Genomic DNA, 18,150 nt, shown 5'->3' on the forward strand with positions numbered 1-18,150 from the left:
CTAGTTCCATCCATTTGCCTAAGAATTTCATGAATTCATTGTTTTTAATAGCCAAGTAGTGTAAATTTTGTAAATGTACCACATTTTCTAATCCATTCCTCTGTTGAAGGACATCTGGGTTCTTTCCAGATTCTGGTCATTATAAATAAAACTGTTATGAACATAGTAGAGCATCTGTTCTTGTTATAGGTTGGAGCATGTTTTGGGTATATGCCCAGGAGTGGTATAGCTGGGTCCTCAGGTAATACTATGTCCAATTTTTGGAGGAACCACCAGAATGATTTCCAGAGTGGTTGTACAAGCTTGAAATCCCACCAACAATGGAGTAGTGTTTTTCTTTCTCCACATCCTCACCAGCATCTGCTATCACCTGACTTTTTATCTTAGCCATTGTGACTGGTGTGAGGTGAAATCTCAGGGATGTTTTGATTTGAATTTCCCTGATGACTAAGGATTTCTAACATTTCTTTAGGTGCTTTTCGACCATTCGAGTTTCCTCAGTTGAGAATTCTTTGTTTAGCTCTATACCCATTTTTTAATAGGGTTATTTGATTGTCTGGAGTTTAATTTCTTGTGTTCTTCATATATATTGGATATTAGCCCTCTATCGAATGTAAGATTGGTACAGAACCTTTCCCAATCTGTTGGTTTCCTTTTTGTCTTATTGACAGTGTCCTTTGCCTTACAGAAGCTTTGCAGTTTTATGTGTTCCCATTTGTCAAATCTTGATATTAAAGCATAAGCTACTGATGTTCTGTTCAGGAACTTTTCCCTTGTGCCAATGTGTTCGAGGCTGTTCCTCACTTGCTCTTCTTTTAGTTTCAGTGTATCTGGTTTTATGTAGAGGTTCTTGATCCACTTGGACTTGAGCTCTGTACAAGGAGATAAGAATGGATTGATTTGCATTCTTCTACATGTTGACCTCCAGATGAACAAGCACCATTTGGTTTAGAATCTTTGCTCTCTTCCATACCCGTTTTCCTTAGGTTTGGTCTTCTCATTATTTCCTGGATTTCCTGGATGTTTTGGGTAAGAAGCTTTTTGCATTTTGCATTTTTTTGAACATTGTGTCAATGTTTTCTATGCCATTTTCTTCACCTGACATTCTCTCTTCTATCTCTTGTATTCTGTTTGTGATGCTTGGATCAATGACTCCTGATCCCTTTCCTAGGTTGTCTATCTCCAGGGTAGTCTCATCTCCCTTTGTGATTTCTTTATTGTTTCTACTTTCATTTTTTGATCCTGGATCTTTTTTCAATTCCTTTACCTGTTTGGTTTTGTTTTCTTGTAATTTTTTAAGGAATTTTTATGTTTCCTCTTTAAGGGTTTCTGTTTACCTGTGCTCTCCTGTATTTCTTTTAGGGACTTATTTATGTCCTTCTTAGAGTCCTCTATCATCATCAAGAGAAGTGATTTTAAATCTGAATCTTGCCTTTCCAGTGTAATGGGGTATCCAGGACTTGCTATAGTGGAAGAATTGGGTACTGATGATGCCAAGTAACCTTGGTTTCTGTTGCCACACTCTTCTGCTTGCCTGTTGCCATCTGGTTATCTCTAGTGCTACCTGCACTCACTCACTGTGACTGGAGCCTGTCTCTCCTGTTACCTTGGTTGTATTAGTGCTCCTCAGATTCCAGCTGTCTCTGTGATCCAGTGATCTTAGGTGTCAGAAAGCCTGGGGGTCAGGCTGCCTCTGTGATCCTGTAATACTACGGTCGGTCTGTGCATGTTAGAGCTCCTGGGAGTCCAGCTTCCTCTATGATTCCGGGGGTGTTAGGTCTCCTGGGATTCCAGCTTCCTCTATGATCTTGGGCATGTTAGGTCTCCTGGGAGTCCAGCTTTCTCTGGATATTGTGAGATTGGTTGCATAGGTAGAGCCCAATGTCTGTTCAGTGAATTGGCTCATAATGTAAGGAATCCATGTCAATTGTTCAGGTATGGTGTCTTCACAGGATCAGACCAGCTGGAAGTCAACTGCTCTGGGTCCAGTGGATCCTTAACTGCTCTGAGTGAAGCAGATCTTTTGGGATGGGTCTGAATATGGTGTCTTCCTGGGAGCAGACCAGCTATGAGTCTGCCCTAGCAAGGGTCAGGAGGAGGTGGCGGAAGGATGGCTCTTACATTTTATCTGCCCCATTCAATGGGGTCCCCTGGTTTCTGAGGGGATGGATTTAAAGAGGTATTCATATGTCTTTCACTAAATTTGGTGTTTAGCAACTAAATTTATTGTTTCTAGATAATTATACATTTGTTGTAATATACTTAACATAAATTGCTTAAATTCAATATAAGATTCTTATACAAGAGAAAATTTACTACAAAAATTGGTAGAAAACATTTCAGTAATGTTGAAATTTTCATTATATTCTAAGACTAGTTCCTCTTCCCCTTTTAAATTGCAGTGGTAAATCTTCAATTTCAAACACACACATATTTGCAAGCACACATGCTAACGAACCTGCTTTGCATCCAAGAAAAATAACACACTTACTCCCAGTGGATAGAGCTATTCCACATCTAAGAGATATCTGCTGTTGTACAAATGGAGTGAATGGGCTTCTTCATTTTGGGAGATCAAGTTTCATTATAGCATTGCTTTCTTTGTGAGATGGAGTCATTTTGTTTCTGGCCTAGACATGCTATTTAACTGTGGCAAGTTTCAGTCCCCTTAAGGGGGACAACTGTAGCAGGAGGTATTGGAAAATGAGCTTAGGCTCAGCTCTGGCCAGCTCCCTGGTCCCACCGCTGTCTTCTCATTTTAACTGTGGCACTGGCTAGCCAGTGGTGCTGGTCTGGGACCCAGGAGAAGTTGGCAGTCTCTGTTACCTCTGTTGATCAGCTCCATGGACTCTATGGTTTTAAGCATGACCCTTGGGCCAACTCTGCCACCATCATAGCGCTAGTCTCAACTCAGAAAATAACAGCCATCCTCGCTGTACCCAGTAGAAATAAGACTCTTAATGTTTAAGATTATCCAATAGATTTATATATCAGCAAGTACTCAACACACAAGATGCCCACACAGAATTGTTACCCATTATTTAACCTTTTGACATGAATAACTACCCAAGACTGCTAGAGACAAGAACATCTTCTTCCATCTTGCTTCTCCTCTCCCTTCTCCTCTCTCCTTCTCCTCCCAACTCCTAGCTCCACTTACCTCTACCAGTCACAATGCTTCACTGCAAATACAATGGGAAGGGAAGATCCTGCAATAGATAACAATCTGACTTTTGAGTGCTTTTAGTAAAATTAAATCAGTACTATCAAATGTAAAGTTCTTAGAGAAATAAATTGCATACTTTTTGACTTAAAGTTTGACTAACCATAAAGACAATATATAAGATATAAGTCATAAGAGAGTACAGCAGATATCACTTAGAACTCTAAAGGTAGGTCTACCATGGACTTTTCAAGAAATACTAAAACACTGAGTATGGCAAAATATTTATAGACAGTATTTCTATACATAGCCATGGTAAGGATTAGAGTTCCAGAACCACCATCCTCCTCTTTGTTTTAACCCAAGATCTACCATAAAAAAAAAAAAAAAACCCAAAAAACAAAACCTAAAACAAACAAACAAAAAACCCACAACCATATTTAACCTGAGTGCTTTTAATTTCCAGACTGGAAATGTTAGAATGGTAATTTTTACTTCTCCACACCAATCTCTTCAAATCCACCTAAATATTCTTATGCTTAGCTCGTCTCACTTTTACTATGGTTCTAAGTGCCTTGCTATTGCAAGGGTTTCCTAAACAAAAGAGGTTTAGGAAACTATGACAATTTAGTTATGTTTTGAAGAACCACTAGGAATAATTTTTTCTTTAAAGTCTTGGAATGCTATACAGAACTTTTCAGCAAGTATATGCACATGGCTAGTTCTCAAGAATTAAAATGAGGCAAGTGTGCTACAGTTGTGATGGCACAGCTGTCACTTTCAGTAATGGTGGCTATTGTGACACATGGCTTCAGTGATGGCCACTTAAAAGAGCAGAGCAGGGGATAAGCAGTTTTACCTTTATCCTTGAACACAGTTTATGGCTCCACAAGGGGTCCTTCCTTTGAAATCACATTAACAAAAACCACATTTAACACAGACATTAACATGTCGTTTTGCTCTGGGAAAGAAATATATTGGACATTTTCATTATTGTTAAGTGTAGCATTATGTTTAGCTCTCCATCTCTTGATATTTAGAAGAATCATTTGGCTCACTTTATAGTTTTCATGTCAATTATCAGTTTCTCCTTTGCTTTTGATCTGTTTGAGGTATGTATATCATATACCATACGGCCAATATGATGCACACTCTTGTCACCATGTTTACATAATTAGGTGCCTTGGAATTATTTTATGAATCAAAACCTTCCTCCATTGAAAGGAAGCCATGCCAGTGATTTGAAGGACATCCTTCAAATTATTAGTAGATTATTAGTAGAGTAGTCTGATCAAGTGGTCAACAAAATCTCTCTTCCACAGAATTTTTCTTTGTTAATGAAACTAGAAGATAGAAGATATGAAGATAGAAGTCCTGTTTATAAAGAATGGGTAGACACTCACCATGCTATGGTCCAACATGGGGCTTTAAGTCATATGATGAGTAATTAACTTGAGATTATTGCTGCCAGAATAGACATCTGCTTAAGTGTAAGTTGGAATAACAAATAACTCAATGAGACTCTCAAAAGCAGAATGCTATAATTTGAGGTTTAATTTTGGTCATTTGAATTAGAAATACCCAGGATATTTCTGAGGGGTGTTGGGGAGTTTGCTTTTCTCTAGTGCCAATTTGGTAGTTTTAGAAATTTTTCTTATTTTTTTAATAGATAGTTCAATATCTTCAATATTTTCACATAAATATAATTTTTTCTCTCAATTATATATGCAAATTATATCAAGGCATGCAGATTTTTAGTATTTTTTGCATTTTTGTAAAGAAACTGGTATTATATAGAATTTTAGTGTAGCAATTAATACTGAATTAGGCAATTTTTCAAAATTCTTGAAATAAAGGTATTTTTTGGATCAGCTTGATTAAGATTTGTAAGAATCTGATTTAAAATATATTTGGCTAAAAATCCTTTACTCAAACTGACACACAGTCACTGGGAAGCTTAAAAAACAGATGCAAATAGGCAATGATAGGAAATCCTACAAACCACAGACATCATGTAGCTAGACTTTGGGAGAAATATGCATTGGGATGGGATTTATGGAAGAAGATTTAGAAAGACAAATACAAAATGGGAACATATGTGTAAATTTCTAATATAGCATAAAATATGATATTGCATTCAATAGCATATTTTCAAGTATTTCATTAGTATAGACCATAACATAGCTTTCTAGACCTGAAAATTTTGGTATATATTTAGAAATTGAATTGAAGTTTTTGTAAATCTACCTCTAGACTATAGATTTAAGATGCGAAGATGCAGTTTCAAGTAGGTTCCATGAAACACACTTAAAAACCAAGAACAAGATGTTAATTTTATTTTAAGAAAGACTTTAGAATTAATTATTTAGATGAGTCCCATATTTGCATATTTAATTTTAGAAAACAAAAAATAGAGGTGAGAAACCAAAAGATTTGGCTGTCAAGTTGTTGAATTTTCCAGTCTCTGTCTTAGTATTGAAGAATTATTTTACTGTACCAAAGCAATACTTAAAAATGAGATAATTTTGGATATGTTTATTAAAATAGACCCAGATTCTCCTTTTCAAAGTTTTTCATTCATATAATTTTATGGTTTAAAACAATTGCTTGCTTAATATGTTTTCTGATTCCTTAGTAAAATTACACTAAAAATATAAATTTTAATTCTGGATTTAATAACTTCTATACAATTTTATAACTTGTATGCTGTTTTTCTCTTTTTAATTTATTCATTAAATCACAGGCTTTTAAAATAAATGAATACGTTTATTCATTTGCTCATACATCTTTTGATTATCTGTAACATTCTTCTAATATCTTTTCTTAATCAACCTAACAAATAGATTTTGTATTTCTTATAAGAAAACTATGTAATGTAAAACCTGTGGTGTTATTTGTAAAGTCAATTTTCTGTAAGCTTATTGCTCATAGGTTATGACCTACATTGTCAAAGAATATTTGTCATTACCTGATGAATTGAAGGGTTGTTTTTAACAGGTATGTTTTAGTTTTACCTACTCATGCAAACTTAAATATTTAAATAAATATAGCACAACAAGATGAACTTCGATGTGAAGAATGAAATTTGTTATTGTATATAATGAGAGAATAAAGTGGTGGGAACTAAATATGTTTCATTAGAAAGGATAAATATATATTATTAAAGAATTGTGTGGTCATTTGAAAATTCTGGGAAAGAGAAAGGGATTAAGAAGTTTGACATTGTGGTTAGTCTCCATATGATTATTGTCTTAAAGTAATTTAAACTCCAATTTACAAATTGGAGTTGATATATTGGTTTGTACAGTATTGAACTTTTCAATCAATATTCTAGTTTATCCTTGGACAAGTTTCAAATTGTTAAATGAGTGTCTATATTTTAAATCAAAATATATTTTCTTAACATCTCGACTGGTTTTGTGAACATGTCACGCGTCTTGGTGAATTTCTCATTAGAATTCACTGTTATATGTTTAGACACCACCCTACAATTTTGACTGTGGTGATAGAAGACTGAAAGCACTCATCAATTCTTATATTTTTTCCTCATGTAATTGAAAGCAAGTGATCAAGGTCATTATTAGAATATTAATAGTCTTGACATCACACCTTATAATAGAGAATATTCAAGTTATTGCACAGTTTTAACACTGTTCAAAAATAACTACTTCCAAATAAAACATATTAAATTTTAACTTCAGAGTGTCTATTGCTCATTATGGAAGAGATGGAAATATTACTAAGATGGGGGTGAACAAAAGATTTGTTGTTTCTTCTTATTTTCACTGATCTCCTAAATTTTAGGGATCTGGTTTTGCATTCCGAGCACAAGACTTTTCTGAACTTGTCTCGTATCTCTGAGTTTTCTCTATCTCTTCGTTGATCTCTGTTCAGCCTTTCTGCATCTTGGTAAAAGCTTTTTGCAGTTTTTATCTTACACCTATTTCTTATGATTTGTTTATTTCCTATTAATTAGTTCTGTTGTTCTAGAACAATGAGTTTTTCATTACATCGAGTTTGTATGTAGGAAAATACTTCTAATTTGAATTACATGTATAAATTGATTCTGTTAGACAGGTCTGTAGAAAGGGTTTTCCTGTTCTACAAAATTGAACAAGACTTCATGCAGTGGTCACAGAGTTTTACTGTTTAATCTTTTCATGCTCACTGTTGTGAAGACCATAATAATGCTTCCTTTTTTAGTTTCACTGGAAAGTTTAGACCTTTTAAATTTTACATTATTTTCCTGTCTGTCTGTCTGTCTGTCTGTCTGTCTGTCTGTCTGTCTGTCTCTCCTGTCTGTCTATCCATATAACTATCTAATCTGTCACTTGTATGTGTGTTCACCCAGGTACATGCACAATTCACTAGGTCCAGATGCCATAATGTACTGTAAACAGTTCACTCTGACACTGAATTAGAAAACAATGATATGTGACAGAAACTTTCTAGCTGTGTAGGTGGAATCCAATCTTTTTGTTGTGGAACATGCTTCTTTGTTTTAGAAAAGGAGCCAGCATTTTTTACCCACCCCTCCTTTTTACGATAAAAAATGTAGTTACATAAGAGAACTCTGCAAAAAGCCTTTTCATGGGAAAAACTTTTAATGGGAAAGGGGGAAAAATAAAGAGATGACTCTTAGCTTGATTTTACCCATCTCCCCTCCCCTTCCCTTCCTCTCCCTCCCCTCCCCTCCCCTCCCCTCCCTCTCCCTCCCCTCCTCTCCTGTCCCCTCCCCTCCCCTCCCCTCCCTCCCCTCCCTTCCCCTCCCTTCCCCTCCCTCTTCTCTCTCTCTCTCTCTCTCTCTCTCTCTCTCTCTCTCTCTCTCTCTCTCCAAGCCTCTCCAAGCTGTTTGTTCAGAGTACCAAAATTTAAATGCTGTGTTATGTAGGCATCATTATCCAAGCATCTCCTATGTGTATGAAGCACAGAAGGGATATGACTAATTGAAGACTACCCACAGAATACAAAATCAATGGTTTGACATGTAAAGGATGACAATATTCATATTTTTTATAAACATGACCAGAATTTGTTAGTTATTCTGCAGAGTTACCAAAATGAGCTACAGCTTCTGAGTATACTATGAATTCTCATTATAATGAAAAAGGTCTCTGTACATGTAAATCACAGCTTACTATAGTAAACCAACATTTAAGGAGTTCATTAACCTGTATTTCTTTGTTTCTGGTTTTATATAATTTTAATTTTGATTTTTATTAATTCTTTTTCTTTTTTTTCTCTTTATTATTATTCTTCATTTGTTTTTACAGTCCAGTCGTTATCTCCCTCCAGGTCTGCCCTCTGACAGTTCCTCATTCCATATCTCCTCTCCTGTGTCCACAAGGATGTTCCTACTCCCTTACTCCCACACCAACAGACTTCCCCACTCCCTGAGGCCTCAAGTCTCTTGAGGATTAGGTGCATCTTCTATCACTGGGGCCAGAATTTTATGTATTTTAATTTCATAGTATTCATCACCCTACACCAACGCCTGCCAGATAATCCTCTCTCTTCCTATTCATTCCTCTTGTATTTGTCTCTCATCCATTGGATTTAGTTTGTGCTGGCCTATTACTGTGGGCATGAAATATGACCTAGAGTGTAAGTGATAAATTAGTTATCAAACTATTAATGATAATTGACATTTTCTCTCCCAGAGCAATCAAAAGTCATAGCTTCTTACAAGTAGTGAAACTTCATATTTATCTTTGCTTCTCCATCCTGGAATTTTGTCTGGCTTGAGTTTGAGTGGGTCCTCTGCATGCTTTCACAATCACTATGACTTCATATGTACATCTTTCCTGTTTTGTCGAGAAAGCACTGTATTCTTGAAGTCACTTATCACTCCAGAGTCTTTAAAACCATTCTTCTTTTTCTTCCACATATAGCCCCAAACCTTTAGGGCGGGAATGTGATAAAGGGATAACAATTAGGGCTGACAACTGAAGTCTTCAATTCTCTGTATGTTGACCAATTGTGAATCTCTATGTTAATTGTTATTTACTTCCAGAACTTTCACTTTCCAGGGTTTGAGAATGAACTTATCTATGGGTATATCAATAAGTCATTAAGGATCATTCTAACTCTACTTTAGTTTAGTAGAAAATTAGAAATAGGTTTTAAGTGAGACCCTTATTTAATCACAAGTTCTACCTGGGACTGGCTTTAAATCTAATCAAAATTGATTGCTTTTCCTTAACATCTGTGCCAGTGTGGCACCAGTGGGTATATCTTTCCAGGTAGGTAATTATTATAACCTTCAGGGCTCACAGCTGGTTGACATTTTGCCTATTCTTTCCTCTCAGTAGTGTTCACATAATCTTCCTGCTGTACCATTCAGTAGGTCAGGTGAGGACCAGCTAGACTTCTGTATTGTTCTATGTCTTCAGCTTTTTAACTATTTTTTCAGTATCTCAGATCTTCTTTACATGTGATATAGTTCTACAGATCTTTATTATTTATGTTTGATACAAGTTGTAGTATATATGATGGACCATTCTGAAACACAGAAGAATTGTACAATCATAGAGGCCATGCACATCTATAAAGGATTTGTTCTTGATATAGGCATTATTTTTTTTCTCATTTGTAAATCCTCCATTAAGCATCTTAGAGGAGAATGGATTTATTTTGGCTCATTGTTTTAGGGGGAATGCTACATTATGGTGCTCAAGGCATGGCAGTGGCCATCTATAGAAATGGGAACTTAAAGTATGACATGTCTTGGTCACATTTATGCAGACAAGAGAGCAGAGATATTGCGGTGAAAGCTTTAAGGTTAAGTGTGTGTTGTGGAGTTGGAGGAAGAGCATGGCTATATCATGGCCCATTTCCAGTCATCAACTCCCAATAGTTAGCTTCAGTTTTTAAAGGTGCTGTACCTTGGTGAAATAGTTTACTAGCTGAGAACCAATAGTACAAAATCAGCTTGTGAGAGATATTTTTATGATAAGAACTTGAGACAAACTTAATTGAGTTACCACAAACAGAAAGTTGAGAAATTCTTGCCTTCACGTGATTTAAATGTAATACTCAGCACTAAAAACTTGTTGCAATTGTATAAATGGAATGATCAAAAATGAAATATTTAGTACAAATCTAATTCAATTTAAATTTTATATTAGTTTGATAAAGTCATTGTAATCAAAAGTCTTGGTCATTCAAACAGGACAAATGTGTTCTTACCTAGTTGGAGCCTCAAAGTCCAGCACCAAGGCCTGGTTTGAAGGAGATGCTTCTACTGGCTTCTGACGTTTCTTTTAATTTTTCTCTCTCTCTCTTTTTTTTTTTTTTTTTCGAGACAGGGTTTCTCTGTGTAGCCCTGGCTGTCCTGGAACTCGGCGCTGCTTATATTTTTATCATGTAAATATCTCCATAATGAACACAAAGTGATATATGAAAAATGAACAATATGTTCTACCTATCATAAAGGCTGTCCAGCTAAGATCTCTATTTAATGAGTCCTTTTCTGGTCCTTTTTGCTGTTCTAAAGGCAATATCCAGATCCATAGATTTTTGTGACTCCTTGTCTATTTCATCATGTGTACCTTGATACTGATTAGTTTTGTTTTTGTTTTCTCTCAGATTTCCCTTGATTTGATTAGCAGGCACTGGAATAATATAGGTCTTTTATGTGCATGTGTTTGTGTTGTGACTACTTCAAGTTGATATATAGATGTGTGTATGCTGACTGATGATCTTCAAGAATGTGCCTGTCTCTACTTACTGCCACCCCTCTTCAGTCCTGAGGTTACAGGTATGCCTGGCTTCTTATGTGGTTGCTAGGAAACCCACATCATGTTTTCATGCTTGGGCAGCAGGCACAACTGAAATACTTCCCCAGATGATGGACTTTGTTATCTTTATATACTCTAGGTGACACCACAGAGTTCCATGCAGATACATATGGTTTACTGTTGCAAGCGGCTCGGCTCTACCTGGCTTGAGACAAAAGACTTAAAAAGCCTGGTTAGTTACTATGTTGCGGCCTGCTCTGCTCTGCCTGGCTTCAAACTGCCACTCCGGTCTTCCGGTCAGGGTCTAGAGGGAGAGAGAGTGAGGATGAGGAGAAAAGATGCAAGGAATGGAGACAAGACAGACGTTATCAAGTCTCTGATCAAGTCTCTTTATTTGAAGGGGAATCTAGGGTATTTATATACTTTTGCCACACCCCTTGTAGGCACATGGATATGACGTAGGCCTTAGAGGCGTGGCTAGCATGTGAATAGCTGCCTTCTAGCTGCTTTCTGCTAAAAGTCAGCTCCCAAAAGGTCCCCCTTTTTAATTATTTTTTCAAAAGGGAAGGCTGGGGAAACTTAAGAAACCGTGCTTGTCGTAGGTTGGAACAAAGGACACCAGCCTCCCTTTCCCGTCCTTGTATACTCAACAGCCATTGATTGAGCTCCTGTCTTAGGATGGTGAGGCCTCCCTTCTTTTAAGGGCAAGGGTCTCGGTATGCTCTCTTACCCATCATTGACTATCCGGCTTAGTGCGTAAGTTAGGGGTTAATCCTCTTCAGTCTTGATGACAGAGATTTCAGAGTCCCCTACTTCCAGCCTATAATAATGGACCTGTATGGGTTTTATTTAAATAGCATCTATCTGTTGCTGTACAAAAGCCATCAGTCTGTTGAACAGCATAAACCCGAGAGACAAGAGGCTTAATGCCTAAATAGTCGGTATAAAAGCAACACTCTTTTTAAAGGGCAACACACAGAAATACAGAACTGATCATAGCTTTGATCTTAACAAAACAAGTAAGGAAATTCCCTGTCCCTGCTCAGTCAAACTCAAACCCCCAAAACAACTATATCCCACTAAACCATAAGTCAGAGAATCAAGAGTCCAATAGAGCCACCCTGGAGATTCAGGTGGTGAAGTCTCCTTCAGCATTGAGAACTTTCCAAGTCAGGTTTGCTCGTTGATCTGTTCCAGTTTGAAGGCAATTGTGAAGCATCTTCATGTTTCCTTCATATTTCCTGCTAAGAAAAAATACGCTTCTCAGGGGGTTTCTCCTCCCTGGATTTGTTATTGTTGTCTATTTGTTTAATCAGTCTCTCTGGCAGCCAACGTGCAGCATCTGCAGTTTGGGAATATATGCAAACAGAACCTCTTCCCCAGATAGGCACTGGATCTGGCCCATTCCAGGTTCCAGTTAATGGGTCTTTCCAGAGGACTGTTACAAAATTCTTTTTGGTATCAGGATGCCAGAATCCTCTTTTAGAATTTTTATATTAGTGATCAGTAGGGTACAATGGAAGTAACAATAGTTGAGCTATCCTCTTTCCTGTAGGAATGGTGACTATATTCTGAATTGCCTGGGCCATTACCTTAATGTCACCTTGATAATCATTGTCTATAACTCCAGGAAAAATTTGTAGTCCCTGCATAGTAGTACTGCTTCTTCCCACTATCAGGCTAAACACATTTTGATAGAGTGGTCCAAACACTCCAGTAGGTAAGGCCTGAGGTCCCATTTCTGGGGTTAATACTGTGTGGGTGGCAGAACTGAGGTCCAGTCCTGTGCTTCCTGGTGTTGCTCAACTAAGTTCAGAAAGGGTCTGGTGTTTGCTGGTATGACACTGACTGCTCCATAAGCCTGTTTTGGCTTGCGTTGGTTCGGGGCCTGGAGCTGGCCCCTGTTCCCATTTCCCTGATTACGGGAAAGGGTATTTCCTTGTGCGTCTCTTTTGGACCTACATTCACTGGTCCAATGCCTTCCACATTTGCAACATGGGCAGAGCCCAGGCTGTTTTCTGGGCTGTCTCTGGGTTAACTCATTTTCTACCTTGCAATCTCTTGCAAAGTGTCTAGGCCTGCCACATTTAAAACATGCCTTTCTGTCTCTACTTGCCAAAAAATTTCTTACTGATTGTCCTTGCATAGCAGCTGCCATAGCTAAGCCCTGTTGGTAGGAGGGCCCTATGTCAGAACAGAGTCTGATATACCCTGTAAGATCTGTCTTTTTCCTGTAGGGTCTAATGGCCGCTTGGCAGGCAGAATTGGCACTTTCATATGCAAGTTGTTTCACATAGTCTACACCTGCCTCTGCATTACCAAAAATCCTCCCTGCTGTTGTCATTAATCAATGAACAAAGTCAGAAAATTGTTCATCAGGCCCTTGCCTGACTGTTGTTAATGATGCACCAGGGTCTCCCTTTACTGGGAGTTTATGCCAAGCCTTCATGGCTGCATTTCGAATTTGAGCAAATAAACCTGGGTCATGTTGCATCTGGTTATCACTAGAAGCAAATTGCCCTTCTCCTACTAAGGCATCAAAGGACCAACCATTGCCTGCCTGAATGTTTCTCCTAGCTGTCTCTTTACAATTCTCATGATACTCTGATTTCCAAATAAGATAGTCTCCACCACTAAGAACTGCTCTCGCTAATGTATTCCGATCACTAGGAGTCAGCCACTCCTCTACGGCAGACTCTAAAATTGCAAGAGTAAAGGGAGTGGTGGCACTGTATTGAGATACGGCATTTTTTAATTCTTTAATAATTTGAAAATTAAACCCTGTGTGATGTCTCCAAGCAACACCTTGAGCTTCTCTGGTCTCTGATACAGAAAAAGTCCTAGCGTCTCCCTCCTCTGGCTGATCTGTAGCTGAACTAAGACTAGAGGATAGGGGCTGCCTTTGAACTCCGGGTTGAGGAACGTGAAAATCTGGAGGATTTTCGCAGTTTACCTCTGGAGACCTCTTCCCTGTCCTTAATTTTTGTAGCTGATTAATTAAGTCTTGATACTCTTTTTCCAACTCTATTAGTTGTTTAAGAATTGAAATTTTATCCTCTAACTCCTTTCTGGGATCTACAACCACTGTTTCCACAATGGGAGCCTCTGGAAGTAGAGGAGCACTGGGAGAGGGCCTTGGATATCTATGTTTCTTTTTATTTTGAAGATGAAAGACAGCATTCAAACAACGTAACAAAAGCAGGCAATTAACATATGTGAGCAGCAAACAACAGAACAAAAACAGAGAGTTAAGTTCAGGCTGACTTATTTCTTACCCCATTTTCATTATACCTTTCTCCACAGGGCAGATTCCTGTGGCAGTCAGCAGATCCTTCTAATGTCCTTACTGGGTCTCCAGTTCCTAACATCCTAATGTTCTCCTAACATCCTTCACTGGGTCTCTGGTTCCCTCTGCCTCTCGTTGAGCACCAAAAATGTTGCAAGCGGCTCGGCTCTACCTGGCTTGAGACAAAAGACTTAAAAAGCCTGGTTAGTTACTATGTTGTGGCCAGCTCTGCTCTGCTTGGCTTCAAACTGCCACTCCAGTCTTCCGGTCAGGGTCTAGAGGGAGAGAGAGTGGGGATGAGGAAAAAAGATGCAAGGAATGGAGACAACACAGATGTTATCAAGTCTCTGATCAAGTCTCTTTATTTGAAGGGAAATCTAGGGTATTTATACACCTTTGCCATGCCCCTTGTAGGCGCATGGATATGACATAAGCCTTGGAGGCGTGGCTAGCATATGAATAGCTGCTTTCTAGCTGCTTTCTGCTAAAAGTTGGCTCCCAACAGTTTACTTGTAAATTCTCAAATCTAAAGCTCTGTAGCTGAGACAGAACTCTGGATTTTCATTATAAATCTCCTTTTTGCTTATATTGTCTAAAGAAATAACTGACTAGCTACTACCCACCCATTTGCTCTAGCTGATTAGAGCTGTGTTATTCTATAGATATGTATCAGTTGAATGTGTTTAAACTAATTAAAATTAAATAAAGTTAAAAATTTAAATTCTAAGCTGCTGTATAGATAGATATGATTTGTTAATTACTATATTTAGCAGTTTAAATAGAACTAAAGCCACAATTTTGCTCCTTCTCACCATTTGCTCTCTCTCCATCTCAGGCATTATTTACTGTAGTAAAAACCTGCACCTATTTCAAGAAATAAAAGAATATTAAGTTTGCTAAAAGTATAATATGTTGTCAGAGGTATTTGAAAAAGTGGCATTTGCCTGGCTTCTGGCTCTGAGTTTCCACAATAATGCAAGCACCAGTGGTGCAGGTGAATAATACAGGATATATTCATCTCTGTGGCCTCAAAGGCTCTTAGGCATGGCTCCTAGGCCAACTCTGCCACCCCATAGTTCTGGGCTTATCCCCAGACAATAACCACCATCCTCGACGTAGATATCACAATTCCCAGTACGCAGTAGAAATAAGACTCTTAATGCTTAAGGTTAACCAAATAGATTTATATATCAGCAAATACTCAATGCACAAGATGCCCACACAATTAGAATTGTTATACAAAGTATCTAACCTTAATATGAATAACTACGTGAGATTGCTAGAGACAGGAGGGTAACATCTGTGGCCATCTCGCCTCTCTCCTCTCTGTTTTTTCCCTCTCTCTCTTTGCATTTTTTCTTCTCCCAACTCCTAGCTCCACCTTCTTCTTCCCTATCCAATGACAGGGCAGGACATTTCTGCTATGTTTCATCTTTTCTGTCAGAATAAAATCAAACAACTTTCTTTCAAAATATAAATTGAGCACAACTATTACCAATTTGAAATTGTAAGATACAAGATATACCTAATATTATTGTTTAACATTATTGTCAATAAAAAGACCATTGTCATCTATCATAATTAAAAGACTATAGTCCTATACCTGACTCATGTCCAGGCTTATTGCTTTATTATAGATGACTCTTAAATGTTACAGGAAAGCTAAAGATGTAGTTTATATCTGATGATACAATTTAAAATATATGAAAACTTAAATATATGTCTAAAGCTTATAAATATACAGTGCTGAACAAATATGAGGAGTATGTCACAAAGTACATGCTTTTAAAATATTAAGTCATTAACGTCTCCCTGCACCTTTCTGTGAGAGGTACAATTTCCATTTGACCATATATGTAGGAAGACCAGGATATAGAGTTTAAGGACATTCACAGGTCTCATTGCTAGTGAGCATAAAAAAGGAGAGATGACTCCATATGGTTGTATTCTCATAAATAAGGAGATAGTGTCCTCAGTGACCCACATATGGTAAACTTGGAGTTATGCTCTAAACTTTTCAATGTTACCTGTGTAACTGCACACAGTTTTGTTAGACAGCCAGTAATTCTAGTGTGCCATGATGGAATGTAATAATTTGCTTCTTTTGAGAAGATTCTTTTCTACAGCAGGAGATTTCCTTGTAGACATGGTGAGTAGTTTCTGAATTAGACCTCTCACCTGAGAAAGGAAAACTACAAGTGTAATTCTGTTAAGGATCTTGAGATGAGGCATTTGAAATACATTCTACAAGCTCCTTTGTCTCCCCGAAGATGCTGAGGCCTTTTTAACTTCTTAAACAAGAAAAGAATCCAATAAGCTGGAAGTCCTTCTCCAAATACCACACTGGATCAATATTCACATTGTAATCTTTGGCAAGAATTAGGAACACCCCAGAGAACGTCATTGATTATACACTCCACTGGGTGGCCCTTGTCTTTATCTATTTGTTTTGTTTGTTGTTAAAATAAGATATCTGAGATTGGAAGACTGGTAAAGAGAAAATATATCAAAATATAGACATTCCTAAAATAGGAGAAAAAAGTTTCCAATGTTTTATGCAGAATCTAACATGCAATCATGACTGTTAGTGTAGCTTGAATTTGGCTATATGAAAATTACAGAGAACCTGAGGCCACTATGTCTAAATGACAGAGCTATGTCTACTGATGAGAACAAAAGATGGGGACAGAATGGTATGAACATTGATCACAGAAAGCTTTTTCTCTCTCTTCACATCATAGCCATTATTTTGCTTATGAATAAGCATATAAGCATAAATATTGAAAATGCTTATCCAAATCATATAAAATATGCTTTCCCAAAACAAGACTTTTATTTCTCATTGAGCAAGTTCTAGAAACATGTATTTTTGATACAACCAAATACTTTACCAGACAGTGACTGAACTCAGATAGCCTCCACCAAAGTAGATTGTTTGCTATTTACTTTTTAAAAATGTTGCTATTTACATTTTAAAAATTCAGGTCCTAAATATAATGATTTTGGCTTCCTTTCTAAAATAAGACCATATCTGGAACCTGATCTCTGTGCATATGAAAAGATTTGGAATCTAGAACTTGTATCCAGAAGAATATTGAAATTACACATCATAATATAGTCGCATGGAGACTTCTTTGAAGAATTTTCTGACCTGCTCTCCAATAATAATGGCAAAGTAGAAAACTAAAAATTACATTTTCTATTCATAGACCCTTAAGACAACAGCCACAGGCTATGTGTTATAATAGGTATACCATATCAGAAACATCAAAATCTGCTTGAATATTCTTCTCTAAGATAATCAATAAAATACAAATAGTTTGTTATAAAATTTTAATCTAATTTCAAAATTTAATGTTTATCTTTACATGCTAATATAAACAAAGGGTATTTTGCACAGGTAGAATGAGAAGTGTATTAAGTTTTTTTTTTAGACTTCAGAAAATAAAGTAATACATTACAGAAATTAATGGTTGATAACAATATGCCTTTTTCTGAAAAAATATGTTGTTTTAATTTATATTTTATTACATATGCATGTTGTTTACACTTAGCAATTATCCGAGTCTTGAAAATTCTAACAAATATGTAGAATGCATGAACATTCATGAGGTGAAATTAGATACATAAACATTCAAAAAATTGTGACTTCATGAGAAACTAAATATAAAGGGGAAAAATCTATTTCATGATTTTCAAAAAAGGCAGGGCAGTATTTTATGATATCAGATATACAAAATGAACAGAAAAGAAGAAAAAAGAAAAAACATTAACACAGGAATTAATGTACTTCTTTTCAGGCAGAGAGAAGGTAAGAAAACAGCCCCTGCATTATAGAACATCTGGTCATTGAATCAAGAATGGACTTTAATTGGGAACAGACAGATGGCACAAACACTATTAGCACAGGGAAAGCTGTTGTGTTGACATAGAGATCTCGGGTAATGACTTTGGCAGGACTG

Source organism: Arvicanthis niloticus, chromosome 29, assembly GCF_011762505.2.
Source record: "Arvicanthis niloticus isolate mArvNil1 chromosome 29, mArvNil1.pat.X, whole genome shotgun sequence".
Taxonomy (NCBI): Eukaryota; Metazoa; Chordata; class Mammalia; order Rodentia; family Muridae; genus Arvicanthis; species Arvicanthis niloticus.